This window comes from Biomphalaria glabrata, chromosome 1 (genome assembly GCF_947242115.1).
Source record: "Biomphalaria glabrata chromosome 1, xgBioGlab47.1, whole genome shotgun sequence".
In the NCBI taxonomy this organism is placed as follows: Eukaryota; Metazoa; Mollusca; class Gastropoda; family Planorbidae; genus Biomphalaria; species Biomphalaria glabrata.
Window position 1 is genome coordinate 35,715,902 of NC_074711.1, and position 18,349 is coordinate 35,734,250.

General features: G+C 36.7%; 1 long non-coding RNA gene across 1 annotated transcript in view; it reads right to left on the bottom strand.

Annotated features, from left to right (window-relative positions):
- Positions 1-8,905: 8,905 nt before the first annotated feature.
- LOC106071398 (uncharacterized) overlaps positions 8,906-18,349 on the bottom strand; it is a 37,995-nt gene continuing 28,551 nt past the window's right edge. Inside the window, exons 3-4 of the long non-coding RNA XR_008778759.1 lie at positions 17,641-17,936; positions 8,906-11,257 (exon numbers count right to left, since the gene is read on the bottom strand). This is a non-coding gene — a long non-coding RNA (uncharacterized LOC106071398). The remainder of the gene's footprint in view (positions 11,258-17,640; positions 17,937-18,349) is intronic.

An 18,349-nucleotide genomic window follows, 5' to 3' on the forward strand; every position in this document is an offset into this window, starting at 1 on the left:
CATGTAATGTTCATCTACCTAAGCAGCTACAAATAACTATATTGTAACTCTATGAAAGCAAGGCAGGTTTGGCTCATCATATCATCAGAATCCCTTTCAAAAAAACATAAGCAAAGCAGGATTCAAAAAGGTGCCTTAACACAAGATCCTATCCGAAGATGCCATTACAAACTTAATCTTTACAATGTTTGTACCCCACGAACAATAAAGCATTACAGAAACCACCTTTAAACAATGTTACAAAGACAGTTTGAGTGGTAACACAAACTCAAAATCGGCCCCCGCAATGGTCCACCCAGAGAGGTAAAAAGGCAGGTTTCAATATTTTCAGAAAGAACATCAGAATGAAATTCTATCAAAGACAAATGACAGAGAAGAAAGGAGAATTAAGGTTGACAGATCCTGTGTGGTGCCCCAGCTGTCAAGCAGACCAAAGGATAGGTGAAAGTGAGTGTGAAGTTAGATGTGAACCTGGCCTAACAGATGTCTTATAATGAATATTTAATTGATCTAATTTTTTTGTAAAGGGTAAATCTCTTATTAAAATCTTCAAGAAAAAATATTTCCGTAAAAAAACAAAATTTTCCTTTAGTTCAGCGGTTCTAAACCTGTTAAGCTCGGCGACCCCTTTTTACAATCCCCCACTCTGCCGCGACCCCCTCCCCCCGCACACACAGAGCAATAAAAGAATAGACAAAAACAATTCATTTTTTCGATGGTCTTAGGCGACCCCTGGCAAATCGTCAATCGACCCCCAAGGATCGCGACCCACAGGTTGAGAACCCCTGCTTTAGTTGATTATTGTAAATCTAATTGCAAGCACTACAGTTCACGCGGCAATATGAAAAACTACTTATTAATTGTTGTTTTAAATTATGTCCAACTTATATGCATACTAAAAAGGTTTTGTCTCTTTAAAAAAAAAAGAAAACTTTATTTGTGTAAATGTAGTAAATAGTATGACAGAACTTACATAACTTAGCAATAAAAATGTAATAAAAATTTTTTTGTACAAAAATCAAAAACCGTTAGCATAAATATGTTAAAAATATGGTGCGTGTTTTCTATACCTTTTACAGAGCCTCCCGTGTTTGTTACTATCAATAGTGAATAGTTGTAAAAGTGGCGTAATTTTATGAAAAAAACTGCTTGCATAAAAGATTTTAAAAACTAGATTTTCGCTTTCAGAAAAGAAAAAAATTAGCCGTTACATATCAACTTTGAATGGTCTAAAATAATATGGTGTCAGATTTTCACTACCTTTTCTAGTTTACGAGATCTAAACGGGCAAACGGACGGACAGACATTCCACACAAAACTAATAGCGTCTTTTCCCCTTACGGGGGCCGCTAAAAATTAGCCCCTTTTAAATATGTTTTGGATTACTTCTCCCAATAAGAGAAACACAATTTACGATATAAGCATGAAAGTAGCGCTATATGAAAGTTATAAATTATTTTTATTTTATAAGAAATGTGGGTTGTTAGTTGTTACTCATCACAATAAAGTATAGCTTTCCAAGCTCTTCTACACAAACGTAGTACTGAACGTATTAGTTGGTATTGTCCACCAAGTTCGTTCTACGTACAACGTAGTCATTATAACGCATTCCAGAGAGCAAAATCTTAGGGAAATGTTTTGTCTGTAGACTGATGACACTTCTAACTCTCTTTATCTCTTTATATGTCGATTCCAGTGTGATTCTGATGGATGAGGAGTATGGACATCATGGGCGTAGCCAGGGGGGGGGGGGTTGGGGTTCAACACCCCCCCCCCCGAAATGAAATCCCCTTGGGGGGGGATCGAAATTTAGTGAATGATTTTTGCTTTGATTTTGTTTATTTTAGGTGAGATTTTAATACTAAACCATCACTTGCCCCAGCACATCCAATGGGGTTTTGAGTTTAAAACCCCCTACCAGGGGTTTTGAGTTTTAAACCCCCTACTTGGGGTTTTTGCAGGTAACTCCCCCTCTTCTAGAAAACAAAACAAAACAAAAAAATGCAAACGAAAATCCCCTAATTCCAAGAGCACAGTTAAGGGAGATTTTGATTTTAAACCCCCCTCCAAAATTTACGATAAACCCCCTCTTCAATATAAAAAAAAAAAAGCTCAAAATGTTATGAGCGTAGCTAAATGGGTTTTGACTTAGTTTTGAGTTTAAACCCCACTTCAGCGGGGTTTGAAGGTAAAAAATACCTCTTTAATAATAAAAACAATGCAAATTATACACTCAAAATGTTATGAGTGTAGTCAAAGGGGTTTTTGAGTTTAAACTCCCCTCCAGTGGAGTTTGAAGCTAAAAAGTACTTCTTCAATATAAATAAAAGCAAATTACTCACTCTAAAATCTATAAGCGTAGCCAAAGGGGTTTTGAGTTTAAACCCCCCGCCAGGGGGATTTGAGGCTAAAAAATACATATTCAGTTGAAGAAAAAAAGCAAATTACGCACTCAAGATGCTATGAGCGTTGCCAAAAGGGGTTTTGAGTTTAAACCCCCATTCAGATGGATTTGATGCTAAAAAATACCTCTTCAATATAAAAAAAAAGCAAATTACACACTAAAATTATTTGAGCGTAGCCAATCCAATCGGGGGTTTTGAGTTTAAACCCCTCTTCTACAGATGGCGTTTTTTTAAAGTTTAAACCCCCTTCCAGATGGTTTTGAGTTTAAGATCCCCCTTACAGAGCATTTTGAGGTGGAAAACCCCCAATAGATGGTTTTGACGATAAAACTTCTCTTTTCGATATAAAATCTAAAGCAAACTACAGTCACTTAATTCCAAGAGCGTATTCAAGAGAGGTTACACATTTTTACCAGTGGCAGGGCTCCCTTAATAAACTGCAGTGAATAGTCATCTGCCGAAATTGAAAAACACTAAATATGGCTCAACAAAGATGGCTAAGACAGATTTTAGGAGTCAGTTATAGAGATCGGGTTTAAATCAAGGAAATCCTATGCCGAACTAGGAGTCGACCCTTTTAGTAAGATTGTGAGAGAGCGACGCATGAGGTTTGCGGGACATGTTCTTCGACAAAATGAATTACGCATAAGAAGAGTTGCAATGATATCCTAGTACAACTTGACGCCACTCATTTATTGAGATCCTCATGGCAGGTGGGAAGAGGCTCCAGACATTACCAGTGACAGATTTTTATGGAAACAGCTTGACGTCAAATGCTCCGAATGGCGCGGGAGGGTCTAAGTCAGTAAGAATGGCACATTAGGTTTTTGAAATAAAACTTTTTAATAGCAGGAAAATGCATTGTAGATAACTCAGAATATGCATTTTGTTGGCTTTCAATACCAGAAATAGTGCTTGGCGGTGGGGCTTCGCCCCGCGCTTAGGGAGCTCCTAGAGCTCCCCCAGACCCCATTGCTAATAATGGCAGGTAATCTACAATTTTATGGAAACAGCTTGACGGCAAATGCGCCAAACGGCGCGCATGGTCTAAGTCAGTAAGAATAGCACATTAGGTTTTTGAAATAAAACTTTTTAATAGCAGGAAAAGGCACTGTAGATACCTCAGAATATGCATTTTGTTGGCTTTCAATATCATAAAGGCTTCGCCCCGCGTTGGGGGAGCTCCTAGCGCTCCCCCTGTCCCCCTTGCTAGTAATGGCGGGGAATCTACAATTTTTACACTAACTCATGGAAGAACATATTCTAGGGCACAATAAACGTCTTCCGAAAGAATGAAGGGTCAGAATGCAATAAAGATTATGTACACACACACACACATAAATACTTATAAAAAAAAATTCGCGGGGGGGGGGGGGGAAGGGGGTGTGTGCTCGGGGGGGGGGAGAAAAAAATCCACGCCCCCAAACCCCCCCCCCCCGAAAAAAAATCCCATGATGGACATTGATTTTAAACAATCAAAATCAAATAAAAAATACTTATATAATGAAAAAAAAACACCCGTATATAATGGAAAGAACTGCACATTTACAGACATGTTACTCGATACTGTAATATTTACTTCTCTTTTCTATATCAAACAAAATTAATAAACAAATGTTATTTAATTAAATTAATTTTTTTTAATTGATTCATGTTTTATGAGGTGCAATGAATAATAGTACATAGTTTCAACTTTTTCCGAGAATGGGAAGTGGGAGAAATAAAGAGTACAAAATGTGTACAAGACAGACTGACAGACGGAGTGAGTTGGTATTAACTTTGTGAAAAAATTTTAACTCTATAAACCCAAGCAAGTTCCCTTTTTTATTTTATTGTTATAGATACATTAATATGTTATCTCCTTTTCCCCAAATTATACCATTATTTGAATTTTTTAAAGTTACATTGTTTATTGTGGGAAGTCTTTAAAAGTTAATAATAAAACAGTGCCCTGAATTCCTAAATATCTCATATGAACTTTTGTTTCTTAATGTCTGAACAGTTGTTTTTTTTTCAGTTAACTAGATCTGCTGAGTCATTAGATTGAACACATTCAGAGCAACGAAGACTTTTGAAAGAATAGCAACGAGGCAGAACATATACGGAAAAGAAAAGAAATAAAATCAGAGGCTTTCAGTTCAAGGAGCCACTCGGGGCCTACCTTGGCGAGATTCAGCTGAGCGAAACCCCACCACCTCTTGCACTGAACTTTGGAATATCTCAAGCGTGGATTTTCAAATCTCCACTTTATTTTGCCGCCGTGGTCTACATTTTGTAAACCCCAGTGCTATCAATGGGACATCTTGCTTGACATTTTACTTGACATGTATGTGACATCTTGTTTCGTTTCGTATGCTTGGCATTTTGTGCGTCACGATGCTTTGTGTAGAAAGATTGTATTGGTGTGACTTATTTTGATCCGTACTAATCACTGAAAAATTAATAAGATAAAATTAAAGAAATTAAAACAAACAAAGAAATACAGACGCCGAGAACTAAAATTAGTTTAAGTATACTTTATTCACTTCCAAGTTTTCAAAATTTCCCTGTGGTATCCAAAAAAGTTCCCTGTGGTATGTAATAATTTGTCCATGTAGTTTCCAAAAGTTCCCTGTAACCTCAAAAATTACCAGTTGTCCCCAAAAAGTTCTTTGTAGTTTAACTTAACGTTGTAAAAGTTCTTTCATAAATGAAGATAATCACGTCTTAGTTTGAGCACAAGTCTCCTGAAGGACAACAAGGGATAAAAGCTGGCAATGCTCGAACAGGGGACCATCATGTTGAAAGCCCACATACCACACCACCAAACATCCACCCCAAGATAATCTGCGAAAGTTCTCTGTAGTCTAAACAGAATTCTCTGCAGTCTCAATCCTTGTCTGGGAAGCAGCTTCTCAACCTTATAAAAGTCAGAGTGGACACTTTGCCAACAAAGATATTTGACATTGTATATATATATTCGTCTAAGCGAATGCCAAAGGTTTTTGATTCATGATTATTACAGTCTTCTTGTACAGGCTTGTTGCTTTCTCTTGTCTATTGAATGAAGAACATATTCAAAAGCATTAACTTTCTTGATAGAAATAAGTCACCATTATTCTGTGACTTGGACACACTTTTTTAGAATCATCTCATTATTTTCCCCTGTCAAGTGTTTGCTTACAATAAAATTTAAACACAACGCTGAAGATCGGTGCGAATATAAATATCATAGTTAATTTATTGGAGGCGCGGTGGCTGAGCGGTAAAGCGCTTGGATTCTATGGTTCGAATCCTGGTGAAAACTGGGATTTTTAACTTCATGATCTTATCTTTCGGGATCTAACCCTAACCCAAACCCTAACCCTAAGTCCACCCAGTTCTAATGGGTACCTGACATTAGGTTAGGGAAAGTAAAGGTGTTTGGTCGTTGTGCTTAGCCACATGACACCCTCGTTAACCGTGGGCCACAGAAACATATGGCCCATATATTATCTACCCTATAGATCACAAGGTCTGAAAGGGGTACTTTACATTTTTAAGTTAATTTATTAATTTCTAAAATTAAAATTGAAATAATTTTAAAAAAAGAAAATTTGTTTAGATTCTAATTATTTGTCTTGAAGTTAACCTCGATGTCAAATGTTTTATGGTCATTTATGTAATAACTTATAGTATCAGTTCCCTATTCTGTATGTAACCGCTGCAGCAAATCAATAACAGACAAAACGATGTAAGTATTAAGGAAAACATTTTAAAAAAGGTGAGTAACTTATAACCCCAGCCCTAAATATTCTGTTGTCAACTCTATTATTACATATTACTTTTAATACTTAAAAGTTATTCTTTTATTATGTAACACTATTCTTATAATATATAATAACATTTTATAACATTCTAGTATTATACAACAATTATTATTTATAATAAACAACTGTATTAAAATTAAATCCTAACCCCAACTTTGGTTAAAAAAACATAGACTATGTTCCCAGTGACAAACTTTCCCCACACCGGCTAGGTATGTATTATACTGGAACACTGTTCCTAACAGTATACCAGCGCACACGTGAGTCAGGTTCATCTGATGGTGCCAAGTGCACATGTGAGCCAGGTGCAAGAATCCAATGGTGCCACCCCATACTCTCTAAACCAAAAGGTTAAAAAAGTATTTAAAAAATTACAGAAATACACTCCAATGTATGTAGCACCCTCTAAAGTAATATTGTCTTTACATTTGATACAGTCATGAGTTCTTACAAACATCAATATTCAATTCTTCTACTTCTTCAAGGTGACAGACGACTATCTTTCAATGGCCTCTGTGGGCACCATGGAACCCATCTCGTCATGGTTACTTCGTCGCTGAACCTATGATCTATTCTAATGTTATCGTCTCAAGAACCGCAGACTATACAAATGATGTTGTGTACTGTAAAATTGAAGGCGTTATTTTTAAAAATATTATTTTAACAGTCAAAATCCATATCATTTTTTGTTACATCCATTGCGTGTTTCAATTTTTTTTTAAGTCTCTTGAACACTAGCACTATAGACTTTACCTGGACTGCATGTTACAATAACAGTTTCAATCAAGTCTCTTAGACTGCACTGCTTTAGACTTCTATTAGCCCCTCTGTAATAATCACGTCTAGTAAGACGCACTGGCTTGTCACAAACAAGGTCAACAAAACCAACTGGTGCCGTTGTGACAAAGTTGGCTGTCACTAATTCAAGAGGTCTTATTCCTTGTGTACCTTTTCTTTAGATAATTGCCCATTGTGGCAGGTCTCCTGTAGATTCTGGCGATTGTCTCCTGCTGGGCGGCTTTCTTGTTGGCATGTCAACCATTCACAAGATTTACTGACATTTTATGTGTGAGAATTGTTCGTGATTGTGCTATTTTCAGAATAGCCGCGAGTCGATTTTGTAGATTTGAATACTAGGACCTGGTCTATGTTTCTAGTTTTAATACAGCCTGGCCTACGTTTGTATTAAAAGAATATAGACTGGTCTATGATTGTATTAAAATAATATAGACTGGTCTATGATTGTATTAAAATAATATAGACTGGTCTATGATTGTATTAAAATAATATAGACTGGTCTATGATTGTATTAAAATAATATAGACTGGTCTATGATTGTATTAAAATAATATAGACTGGTCTATGATTGTATTAAAATAATATAGACTGGTCTATGATTGTATTAAAATAATATAGACTGGTCTATGATTGTGGTTTCTAAAAACCTTGAGGATTCTGGTCTTGCGGTTGATTAAACTTGATGTTTTGTCAACTCAAGTATTATGAATTTAAATTCATGTATTCTAGTATGATGATCACGTGAACCGATCACACTCCATGAGAATAAAAAACAAAACAAAACTAAAACAAAAAAAAAACGGGAAGAATTAATGATATATTAACACAATCAGATTCAATGTATGGTATCCCAAATACTACATGTTTAGTTCGAAAGTAGCCTGGGTAGTCTGGATGTAGCCTGAATGTGGTCTGGATGTTATGTGGGTAGCCTTTATGTAATATAGTGTGCCTTTATGTAAGCTGGGTAGCCTTTATTTAATTTGGGTATCCTTTCTGTAATATGGGAGCCTTTATGTAATATGGTGTGCCTTTATATAAGCTGGGTAGCCTTTATTTAATCTGGGTAGCCTCTACTTAATCTGGGTAGCCTTTATGTAATCTGGGTATCCTTTCTGTAATATGGTGTGCCTTTATGTAAGCTGGGTAGCCTTTATTTAATCTGGATAGCCTTTACTTAATCTGGCTAGCCTTTGGCGTCTTGTGTTTGGTAACTTTTGAAGCGGAGGTAAAATAGAGTTGAGGTCACTTTTGTTTTGTGTAACGTGCATACTGATGAGTGTTTGTAAACTATTAGAATGAGCTCTGTTAGACAGCATCAAGAGTACACACTGTGCTGTTAGAAAGTCAATGAGGAAACATTCTTTCCCTTCTGTGTTTTACAGATAAAACCATCAGAAAAAGACATGATTTGATTTTTTGATTATTAATGGACCTCATTCATCAATCGTAAACAAACAACATTTTGCCACGCGGTTCTCTATACCTTCTATACAAATTACGCAATCCATAAAGGCTGTCACGTGATACGTAATTTTCATTGTTTTATCACTATTATCACTTGGCTAAATGTTGTTTGTTTACGATTGGTCAATGAGGTCCGTTATCCGTATTTGCATTTAATCACAACTTTCAACGGACCAAACCGTAATAACATTATAATTCATGCCATTTATTTCTTGCTTAAGTCTATATTGTATGCAAACTTTATTAAATGTTACATAAATAATATATGATTAGATTTTATATCATTGAATGTGTATCCATTCTCGTTGCTCATTATAGTTTAGAATAATATTGTGTCTTTTTTGTCGTTAGTTGTATTATAGCAATTTATATCAGTATTTGTTATGATATAATATTATAGAGTGGCATTATTTATTTCCTTTATGCTACATTCCTGAATATAATTTTTGTTTGAAATAAATATGTTGCATATTTTATTATTAAATGTTATAAATTTATTATAAAATGGTTAAGTATAAATCACAGTGTATGACAATGTGAAAAGACCATATTTTAATACGCTTAAAAGTTCCTTAAAAGTTCACTTGAATGTTTCAAACCTTGGGAGACAAACAAACAGACAAACAAACAGTTCAAAACATGTTTTAGTGCCGGAGCGAAGGCACCTTATCTGTACGCTCCCCCCCCCACACACACACACAGTTACACAGAGTTTTTGTGAGGCTGCTTTGTAAAGCTTTTAGGACTGATGGTGTGGAACATTACAATCCAACATGTCACCCAAAAATATTCAAATTTGTTTGTTTGAACTATTGCTGGCGTGTTCTTTACAGGACAACAAGTAAATAGCATTTTGGGTCAGACGACAATCCCACTTTTTCACAGCAAAGAACAAAGATGGCGGCTCTCAAGCCTCTTTATGTTCCATTCTTCCAGTAGTGCACAAATATTTTGATCATGATCTGTATCACTTCAAACACGCACCAACAAAAACACACAACAGCTATTTACCTCAAAAGGAGGATGCGGAACTACCTAGAAAAACAGCAAGCTTCTATTCAACTCATTCAAAAGACGACGTCGACGCATTTTTTTTTTCATTTGCGGTTTATTTGTATTCTTTCGTCAATTACAAACTGTGGAGGTTATGATTTGTGAAGCTGCGAAAACAGCTCATTGATTCTAAAGTGCCATCGAACACAGACGTTTGACAGCTGATAGATAGTGTAGATCTACTTGTGACTGGAGTAGACGACGTTGAAGGTAGGCAACACGTATTACACTGACTATAAAAACATTTTCACTTTGAAATATTTTGTTTATTTCTCAGAAGAGATGCACACACTTGTATTTCACCTGAAGAGATGCACACACTTGTATTTCACCTGAAGAGATGCACACACTTGTATTTCACCTGAAGAGATGCACACACTTGTATTTCACACGTTGACCAAGCTATTATAGGAAGGCAATGTTTCTGTGTTGTTTTTTTTTAAATATATTTTTATAAATAGTGTTGCCAATGTTTGCCATTTTTCTTTCTAGTGATATCTTTCTATATACATCAACTGTTTGGAATTATTCTTAAAGGATTAGAACCCAAGACTTTTACACTAACACATAGTCAAAAATCGGTAACAAACACAAAAGTTTTTTTTTATAGTATCATTTATTTAACCTGTACACTACAGTCAATAGAGTTTATTTATTTAAGATTTTAAATAGTTTCTTTTTAACATGTTTAGAATAGAATTAACATTGTAGTCATGGTAACAAGAAATAAAAGTGCACTACTTACGTCATTTCCTGCTGTGATGTCATAATGCTCACGAGCAAAGGACACAGAGAGTGATGGCGCCATCGTCCTGGAACAGACTGCGACATCCGGCGATGTTTACGGCTTCCAGTCTTGCCTTTGGTAACCTAGCTTTATGAATTTGTTCTACAATCATACAGCTAGATAACCAAAGACAAGAACGGCGCCCTCCCAGCATCCACCCCAACCCACGCGCCGGACCCCCCAGGGAGCACGACTCAAAGCATGACGTCATTACAGGGACACAGAAACAACATCGAACTACAAACAGATGGACACTGAACAGATGAAGTTTGTTAGTAGGTGGAACAGAAATAGAATGGACACCAGTGGACAACAACAACAGTCAATGTCAACAAAATGTGTGTCGTCTGCAGGTGTCATTATCATTAGAAATGTTATGTACATAATATCATTCATAACACAATTATAACTATTCATGCTAATGCTAATGCTAATCAGTAAATAATATAAACTTTTCAAGTGCTAAAATTGTGCATGTAACCTAACTTATAGCTACTTAGAGACCTAGGTGGCGCTTCTGACTGGATGCATGGGGAGGTGCTTTTTGTTTTTCATTTTTATATTTTTTTTATCAACTATCCCCCCCCACACTTTTTTTTTCTTTCTGTCCCCCCCCCCCTTTTTTTTTCAAAAATCTTCTTAAAACTCGTTGAATTGAAGACACTTTCTAATTTGGTCCCTAAAAATGTGTCCTAAAACTTTCTAGAGCTCTACCTTTTCCCCCTTGATTACGTTATCTGATCTCTTGAAGTTACCAATGTGAAACTATGCAAACTACTAATAATTAAATAATTTTATAAATAATGTTATGAATAAATTTGGTGAGTACTATTTTCAGTTAGAAGTCTGCAAAGGGAGTTGACCAGATTGGTGATGTCCACCACCCACTCCCCATCTCTTCAATGTTACTCCACTTGTCAGTCCAGGGCTGCTCTGGTGGTCATGACTGCACCAGCCTTCTAGTGGAAAAGAAACAGAAGATGGTATACATTGTTTGTGTCACAGGTATGAAAGAAATATCACAAAAGCTGGTAGAAACATGACAATCGCTGGTAGAAACATCACAAAAGCTGGTAGAAACATCACAAAAGATGGTAGAAACATTACAATAGCTGGTAGAAACATTACAATAGCTGGTAGAAACATCACAAAAGCTGGTAGAAACATTACAATAGCTGGTAGAAACATCACAAAAGATGGTAGAAACATGACAATAGCTGGTAGAAACATCACAAAAGCTGGTAGAAACATGACAATAGCTGGTAGAAACATCACAAAAGCTGGTAGAAACATTACAATAGCTGGTAGAAACATCACAAAAGCTGGTAGAAACATGACAATAGCTGGTAGAAACATCACAAAAGCTGGTAGAAACATTACAATAGCTGGTAGAAACATCACAATAGCTGGTAGAAACATCACAAAAGCTGGTAGAAACATTACAAAAGCTGGTAGAAACATTACAATAGCTGGTAGAAACATCACAAAAGCTGGTAGAAACATCACAAAAGCTGGTAGAAACATCACAATAGCTGGTAGAAACATTACAATAGCTGATAGAAACATCACAAAAGCTGGTAGAAACATTACAATAGCTGGTAGAAACATCACAAAAGCTGGTAGAAACATGACAATAGCTGGTAGAAACATCACAAAAGATGGTAGAAACATCACAATAGCTCGTAGAAACATCACAAAAGCTGGGTAGAAACATTACTAGAACTGTCTAAATATAGTGTTTATTGTACTGCCCTACTTTGTTTAAATAATGGATGTGCATGTGTAATAAACTTTGAATGGAACAAAAATATTTTTTCAAAACCATATTAACACATTTCCTGTCATTTAGTTCTTTTTTTTTTTAAATTCGAGTTGTGTTTTTGTGTACTTGTGTGTGTGTGCGTCTGTGTGAGAGAGAGAGAGAAAGTGTAGAGGATGTGTTACTGCTTCTGATCACCATATTAATTATGTTAAAAAGACATTAACTTTGTCCAAAGACCAAGACGATAAAACACCTGAACACATTATGCTCAACTATGTCAATGTTTATTAACTTTGAAATGTTTTGTTCCCATAGAGACTTGCCTAAAAATTCTTAGTTGATAGTCGCACCAGTCGGTAGGTTCACTTACATTAATACATCAATTATTTTTGTGAGACAGCTTCCAATCAAACAAAGGTCAACAAACAGACAACAACAAAACAGCTAACAACTCAACAAACATACCACCAAACTAGGAAAGATAAACAAACAAAAAAAAAAATAAATTAAATTAAATAAAACAAAGTTTGACTCCGTGTCTAGCTCGAGTAAATTACGTCATCTGTTTGACATGTTTCGGGCGTTACTTCAGTCCAGAATTAAAGATTATTACATTCTAGTCCAAACTTTAGGCAGGACGGCGGGGATGGCGGAGAGGGAGGGTTCGAATCCGCGATCATTGAACCGACATTCGAGAGATATTGAGGAGAGAGAGAGAGAGATCTGAGATTCAAGAGAGAGAGAAAGAAAGAAAAAGATCGAGGGAGAGATGGAGAGAAAAAGAGACAAAGAGGAAGAATACAAGAGAAAGAGAGAGAAAGAGAGAACAAAGAGATAGAGTAAGAGGCAGAAATTTTTTAGATAATATAATGATAATATAATAATTTCACAGTCTAAGTGTTTCTAAATGGCTTCGTCAGCCTAAACACAAACTTTGACGTTTCTTAAGCAATAAAATAGCCAACGTAAGTAATGAAATCAATCATTCAATCAAATCAATCACTAAACAAGCAGAAACATATGGACCTCATTCACCAATCGTAAACAAACAACATTTAGCCACGTGATTCTCTATCTCTTCTATACAAATTACGATCTAATTTTTAATACACAATGGCTATCACGTGACAGTTTTTTTTCCTTAGTTTTATCAATATAATCACGTGACTAAATGTTGTTTGTTTACCATTGGTGAATGAGGTCCATTAATGGAATCTCTTTACAAAACTTTCACGGAGAATCATGCTCGTTTACCGACATCAAAACTGCGCTTATGAAACACGTGAATTACGGTACAATAGTATTTGAAACGTTAGCACATCCATAAACAGAAGTACACAGCATTGAAACACATCACAAACATACAAACAAGGCAGCTCACAAAACATACAAACAAGGCAGCTCACAACACATACAAACAAGGCAGCTCACAAAACATACAAACAAGGCAGCTCACAAAACATACAAACAAGGCAGCTCACAAAACATACAAACAAAACAGCTCACAACACATACAAACAAGGCAGCTCACAACACATACAAACAAGACAGCATACAAAAGAAGCAAACAAGACAGCTCACAAAACATACAAACAAGGCAGCTCACAAAACATACAAACAAAGCAGCACAGAAAACATACAAACAAGACAGCTCACAAAACATACAAACAAGGCAGCTCACAACACATACAAACAAGGCAGCCCACAACACATACAAACAAGGCAGCTCACAACACATACAAACAAAACAGCTCACAACACATACAAACAAGACAGCTCACAACACATACAAACAAGGCAGCTCACAAAACATACAAACAAGACAGTACACAACACATACAAACAAGACAGTATACAAAAGAAGCAAACAAGACAACACACAAAACATACAAACAAGACAACACACAAAATACATACAAATACGAAAGCCCATAAAACAAACACGATAGCACACAAAACATACAAACATAACAGCACACACACAAACACAACAATACACAGGAAGTACAAACATGACAGCACAGAACATACAAACACGACAACACACAAAACATACAAACATTACATCACATAAAACAAACACGACAGCACACACACAAAATTCAAACATGACAACATACAAAGCCAAACAGCATACAAAACATACACATATGAAAACCAATAAAACAAACACATCACACCTTAGAAACACGACAGCACACAAACACGACAGCACACAAACACGACAGCACAGGGAACATATAAACGCGATAATTCAAAGAACATACAAACACAACACAGCATTCTTCAGCCATGAATAGATCAAACTGATACAAAAATAACAAGCCTACTATAACATACTGGGAGGGGGGGGGGAGCAGCAAAGGAAGCCTATAGCAGTCTATGGTAGGGACACTCAAACACATTCACACACACACACACACACACACACTAGTTGGCGTTATTTTTGTGTGACACGAAAGGAGCTTTGCGAAATAAAAATAAAGAGAAAAAAAACTTGGTGGACTAGTCCAGGTGGTACCCGGATCAAAAGTACTCGTCTGCTCTGAAAGGGGAGGCAATAAGAAAGCGAAATGGCCTGTTCACTGAAATAGAAAGTGGTAAAATGAACATTTTGAATAAAAAAAAATGTGGCTTCTATGTGAGAGTGTGTGTGAATGTTGTTGTGTGTGTGCGTGTTCTTATCCTTCACTGGTTTCAAAACACATTCAATTATGCCAGGATTCAGCGGCAGACTTCAAAAGTAAAGTCCACAGAATTTCTATAAGCCGCGTGACCTCGTGGTAGTTCATGCGGTTCCTCACCCAAAAAAAACAACAACTAAAAGTAAACCCTGTGGTATTCGTGGGGGTGTTTCGAACAAATAGACAATGCAATTTAAAATTATTCAATAACATTGTACTCATATTTATATGAGTGGTGACTGCATGGCTTAGCTTCCAGACTGAGGGATCTCGGATTTGTGTCTCGGTCAAGGCTGGATTTTTGAATTTCGGGATCTTTTTTTTTAGGACGTCCACCCAACTCTAATGGGTATCTGACCAGGGCCGGTCTTAGGCCACTGCAACCTATGCGGCCGCAGTGGACCCGCACTTTCATAGGCCCCGCGCGAATTCAGGTGTAAATTATTAAATTAAACCATTTTAACTTATTATTAAAAGGTTCCTGCAACTCTCCTGAAATTACAAAATATACGAAAAGTCATGAAAATCTCCTGAAATTATAAAAAATCTTCTGAAAACGGATGCAAATCTCCTTTAAAACAGACAAAATTGTCATTTTGGGGTGTCATTCCTACTCGCTATTTAAAAAAACAAAAACATTGGCAGCTTTCATTTCATAAAAATCTAATGATAAGGCGAATTTTAGCCCCCAAAAAAGAAGTTCAAATACTTAATTTACTTTAATAGTCACTGGCATACAAATATAGATCTAGATCTATCTCGACCTCTTAAAAAAGCGATATTTTGCTAGTCGATAGTAAATCTAAAAGGCAGATTTGAATGTTGATTGGCTTTTTGTTGGAAACTTACTATCTACTGTAGATGGCTCGTAAAGTTAATTTGACAGTGATTTTGTACTTAGTAAAGTATGAATAAAACGCAAATACGAAATTTATTTTCTAATACAAAATCTTAATTTTCACATATTATCTTTATCACAACCCAGAATGGGCCTCGCGCAATCTGCTTCGCATAGGGCCCGGCAATCAGTAGGACCGGCCCTGTTTCTGGCAATTGATCGTTATACTGGTTATCCTCGTGAACTGTCAGTCATAGAAACAGATGACCTTGACATCATCTGCCTTACAGGTTGCAAGGTTTGAAATGGATACTACATGTACTACTACGCTTCTTTCGAGCGTTTCCTGTTTGAAAGCCCGCTATTTCTCTCACCTCGTTCAGCCTGTTACCTCAGCCATCAAGTTTGGACAACGATCTGTCCGTCTGTAAGGTTCAATATTTTCCAAGTCACAGATTGCAATAGAGTCAAAAGATGGTCAGAAGAAGAACTCGATAGTTCTGTTCCTCAGACTTCTGTAGCTAGATTGTTGAATTCCGTTGGAGGCACCGAGAACTCACGTGTTTCATACTTTGAAAGTAAATCCCATGAACTAAATTTGTTTGAAATCAATTATTATTTATAGAGGAAAACCTAGAAATAGTTCGCTTTTTGGTGTCTCGGTGTAGAGAATAAAGAAGTTAATTTTTTTTAATAAGTATTTAAAGTAAAGTATTAATTTCAGACCTTGCGACATGATTTTATAGGCCACAGTTACAGAGGTTGCCACGTGCCCAGTACAACGACCAATCTCTTTACTCTCACCAACTAATGCTAGGAACCCATTCAAATTGGGTGGACTCAAGAGTGCCCTTAAAATCACGAAATTAAAAATCCCGGTCTTCACCGAGATTCAAACCAGGGACCACCAAGTATATACATTTTTTACACTTATTTTTTGTGCACTGTGATGGAGGCCGCTGTGGCTTCTATGGAAGCACTAATTACTATTTGACAGCTCCGCTTGGTCGGACATCCCGCATAGGAGACGACCGCAGGCCAAAAGCGATCTTATTTAGAAATCCTAAAGAAGGACGGCGTAACAGGGTGTCCCCCTCCCAAGCGCTATAAAGGTCAACTCAGGCGCCATTTCGACTTCACTTACATATAGGAAAGTAGCTAGTAGCAGATGGCCTCCGAAAGAGACGGAGAAGTCTCACAAAGGCTGCGGGACACACATTTAGGACCCAAAGAAAAGTGCAGGCGCAGAAGACGGAAAGAAAACTTAAATAGACCGCCACAGGACAAACGGCTGTGTCTGCTCGAGATGCGGAAAAATATGAAGGTCGCAACTTGGTTTGCGATTTTATGTGAAACACTGCACTATCGGAATCGAAGACATTGCCATAAAAATTGTATCCCATAATTTCATTAGAAAATGAAGCGGGAAATGTGGAAACATCATTTGAATAGGTTCTTTTAGTTAATCCCCAAGAAGCTTGGTCGCGGATTAATTCCCAAGAAGCTTGGTCTTTTAACCCAATCTGAGTTGATTTCGGATTCTTGTATTGAATTTGTAATACACTTTATCGTAAGTTAGAGTAAAATTATATCAATAAGTCAATTGTATGTTTTACATGTTAATGTTCAATATTCTAAAAACATTCCATTAAAAAAAATTAAGGTTTGGTTGATGAATAACTAATATGATTAATTTTCTAATCCCTGGTCCGATGTCGGGTTAAGGAAGAGGCTATCAAAGATGCAGACGATACATTCTGTGCCACGCCAGGTCACTAGAACCCTAAAATCTCTAACAAACTATTACACGTGCGAATCACACGCCACTGCATATCAAGCGTCTTTGTTTTACGGCACTATAATGACATACAACACTCTTCAAATAGCTCGAGATCAAGTTTGCCGTGGTCCGTGGCTAGCTACAAAATTAGGTCATTACGTCAGAAAAAAAAAGTAGCCGTGGAGTGGTCTGGTTTTTCCAAAGATAAGTGTCCAACATTAACCTCGGTCACACACCCCCTCTCTCTCCCCGAACGTATGGAAGCAAAGTTTATGTACCTAGTTCCAGGCTCTTGAAACGTCTGCTTCCCGACAAGGCATCAGTCGATCGCATCCGTAGTTTTTTTTTTTTTTTAAATATAGAATCCTCCTCCCGCCCTCCTTACTTCCGGTAGTGACGTGTGCGTGTTGCCATGGCTTCCAGGTGACGAGACTCGCGAGGACAATGCAGTGGGCTTGGCCTCGTCTGCCACTCATCGAAGCGTGACGGTAGCACGAGATGGTCTGCCCTCTCTGTCTGCCCCCTCTGTCTACTCTCTCTCTCTCCTCAATGTATAGGGATAGTTTGAAGCGAGCTAAAGTAGGATAGAAAAAAAAAAAAAACTACATTAAGTCTATAAGTGAATATATTATGATTAAAAAAAAAAGATATACGAAATAAAAAGCTAATTTAAAAAAAAAGGGAACAAATTAAGTTTTTAATGAATGCCAGAGTCCAGGACTCTAGACCTTATTTTATATTTAAATATTTCCGATCTAGATCTAGATAGTGAGTTGAGTTATAACGTAGGCGTACCCTAGATAGTGAGTTGAGTTATAACGTAGGCTTACCCTATAGAGTGTATTACAAAAAGTGAAATCTTTACTGACGACGCTAAGTTTCTATATATTCCTTATTTATTCTATTGTGTCCAAGATCTACTAGAGGGATATTTACATGAAAAGTTAATCTCAGTAATCTGCTCCTTCTTTACTTTTTGAGTTTTAA